Genomic DNA, 3,617 nt, shown 5'->3' with positions numbered 1-3,617 from the left:
ATATATATATATATATATATATATATACAAGAATTGCTCGTTTAAAGGTATAAGATAACGAGTTATTCGAAATTTTATTCCTATAAATTTATTTGAATCGAGATCAAAATTACATTGAAAGCGATTACAAGCATTTGTCAGGGAATAATCATTCTAAATATTTCCTAATTTGAGTATCTGGGTGCTTTTTCAATATGAGATACATCTTTAATATCAGACATATCATAATAAACAGAGTGGACGACATAATTCACAATTTAGAAAGTGTAATGCTACGATATTAACGCAAAGGCATGATATCATAATTCTTAAGAATAGTTTGGTAATTCTAGATCTTATAAGTTCACATCAAATATTTTGTGATTTCCCTCATAGTTGGAAGTGTGAGCAGTACAATATCATGCAGTAAGTATGCATTAAACATTGATGTAAATGAACAATAAACACCGAGATATCATAATACGGAGTAGCTCTCACATCGCTTCGATTTCTTAGAAACACAACACTAAAACTGTATCCCAGTAAAGTTAATGTTGCATTTGACAGCGCGGACGTTACGGCGATAGCGTAGATATACGGAGATCCGTTGTTTATAGCAACAGCGGATCTCAGTATACAATCTTTTTGATACTCTGAGTGCAAGCAAATTTGTAGAATTCAATGTAGGACACGGTAAGATTAATCGAAATTTAGTGTTCTCCTTTATTTCTACAATTTTTTATGTTTCAGCCAATTTTATTCTGGCATTTTTGTAAGTGTGATTAAACCAAGTTATTCTGTGTTTTTTCACTTGGGTTTTTCAAGGTACAGGACCGTAATAATAGACATTCCTAGGTGCTAATTCCATTTAAAGACGATTAATAAGGAATGTCTCTGTTTAATTTAAAAGAAATTTAGATATAGGATATTATTAATGGCCAACAAAAACAGGTTGAATCGTGTGTTCTCTCGATACCAGGTTGCGATGCAAAACAAAAACGACATGATAGCAAAGTATAAAAAGAGACAATAGTACTTTAAGCGATTTACCCGACAAGCACGGTTTCAAAACGACCTTGCGTCTTGTCACAGCGTTTCCTAACGTCGTCGATTTCTACGCGAGTTCGCTCCAAGAGCCCTGCTTCAAAATGTACCTCGGGCTTCGTTGCACAACGAGCTTACGTCAGCGAGCGCGCAGAACGGCTTACGTCATTCTAACGTGCGATAGCCACGCCACGTTAGGCCGTAACGCCATAGAGTTAGGGCGAGTATTCCACGAGAGGATTTGAAAAGTAAGACAGAACGTTTATTTTCACGTGAGTGGATGAGGCTCCGACGCGCCGACGCGTCGCCGGCTCAACGTTTCTAAGAAACGTTAGGAGGCTCTCTAGTTTCGACTTGAACATGAATCGCGTAATATGACGATGAAGAGTACTTCTAAGTTTTAGGTAGAACTTCGTTTTAATCTTATATATGAAGCCAATTTGATTTTGATTCGTGAGTATATGGAATTTAATAATACACATATTTTTGATCGCCTTATGCTCAAGTTTCTTATTAGATTATTAATCCAGAGTCAAAATAAATAGTGTATTTATACAATAATTCTCATAACCTGTTAATCCAATACCAAATTAAAAGCTACCATACATATACTTAAACCTCAATTGGCACGAAATTATATAAATAAATAAAAAATCCCAGAAAGAAATTGTTACTCAAACTATAGAATAATCATTTACTTTTGTAAGTTAGCAATTTTGTTAACCAACACTAAAAGTTGAATTATTTGGAGGTAGATGCAATAATTTACACTAAATAAATATACTCACACAATAAAATTCGAAACTATACGAGTTTTATGTGGTTCAAAATATAAGTGTTCATGTATTTTCATTTTTAAATTTTTAAATTCATATTTATCAAAAAAATCTCGTTTAAATTCAAAATTAAAATTTTACAAGTGATTGACCCTGGTTTGTGCAGATTATACAGGAAGGCATATATACCTTATACCTAACATGAATATACGACCAGAAAAACCCTACACCTAAGAAATAAAGCAAATTGAGTCAAATAAAAAGGAGCTATTTAGGACAAGTGTGTGTGTGCACATGCACAAATGCATTGACTATTCCTTCACTGTATTTGTGCAAGCAACAGTAAATCCGATACGACGGGAGATCAGATGCAGGACTAATAACTTTACCTTCTCTACCTGGCTTAACTTGAATTTCTCCATTGTCTCGCTGGATATAAAAAGTTAGATGTTATACATCGCATTTTCAGTCAACTCTATCAAATTTCGTAAAAATCGATTCAACAGCTATGATTCCTGACCAGAATTGAATTATTTTTTCGCTTTACATCAATACCGGACTCCCAAGATAATCCGTCTTTAATAAGTCCTCAAGTTTATGCCCAAGCATATAATGACAAAAATTTAAAGCAAGAATATTATTTTGCTTGAAAGAAGGGAATTTACCATTTTTTAGTGTCTAGAAACCACTATTTTCCGAAACCTAATCAACTTATCGCCCAAGGCCTCGTCTGCTTGTTTGACAAATAATACCATATATTAAACATATCACCAGTGATTTATGATTCTTCCAATGGATGAATGATGATAATCTTGTATTTAATATGTACCTACATGTTCAGACCATTATTATTGAATGAGATATTTTGGCAGTTTTGGTATAAGTATAAACATCTTATGAAGAATATAAGCAAGATAGGTCTATATCGATAAATAAAATAATCGAATACTTCAATGTCACCCTTCATGCAAAAGCATTATAATTATTATTATTCGGTCTAAGTTACGTTATAAAATTCGTTATTAATAGAGCAATTCTTTTAAACACATATTTCGAAACACCCGCAACCAAAATTCTCGCTCTATATGCCTATCTCTTTCAATATATTTTGTGTAACAGTATATGGCAAATATGATTGAATTTATTATGGTGAGGTAGGTACAATGCGATGAAAAATTTCAACACAGGTTTTTTTTTATTAGAATTTGTCACAATTAATTTTAATCAGAAACAAACAGAGAACAAGACTGACATCTAGATATACAGTTTTTAAACTAATTTTTAACTATTCAGTTCCACCTAACCATATCGAACACAACAATCTAATCTTAAGATAAACGAAAAAAGATCACTAAAAAGTTTGCTTGAACTAAAAGTTATCTCTCTCAGTATAGATAGAAACATGACATACCTGATGTGGTGAGAATGGCGGTCTCGAGTTAGGTGCTCCCGGAGGACCAGGCGGCGGCGCGTACCTTGGCGGGTACGAGCCCGGGGGCCCGTACGCACCCGGGGGCTGCTGGGGGCCCGGTGCGCCCGCGCCGTACGGAGGCCCGCCGTAGCCTCGAGGCGGCTGCAACATGACCGAGGCATTAAGACACTAGTGTACCTTGTTTAAGATTTGAATTGTTTAAGATTTTGAGCTATAACTCGTTAATTCTTTATTGTAGTAATACTTTAACTAAAAAGCTACGCTCACAGTTTCTATAATACATGGTGATATTGGTAACAATATTGATGTAAAAAAAAATAAAATATAGTTTAAAAAAACTAAAAAACACGCTTTTCAAGCACATCAAACTAAAAACTATAAAATAA

The sequence above is a fragment of the Zerene cesonia genome, chromosome 9, assembly GCF_012273895.1.
Source record: "Zerene cesonia ecotype Mississippi chromosome 9, Zerene_cesonia_1.1, whole genome shotgun sequence".
In the NCBI taxonomy this organism is placed as follows: domain Eukaryota; kingdom Metazoa; phylum Arthropoda; class Insecta; order Lepidoptera; family Pieridae; genus Zerene; species Zerene cesonia.
The sequence above is the reverse complement of the archived record's forward strand: the minus strand, read 5'-3'. Positions refer to the sequence as shown.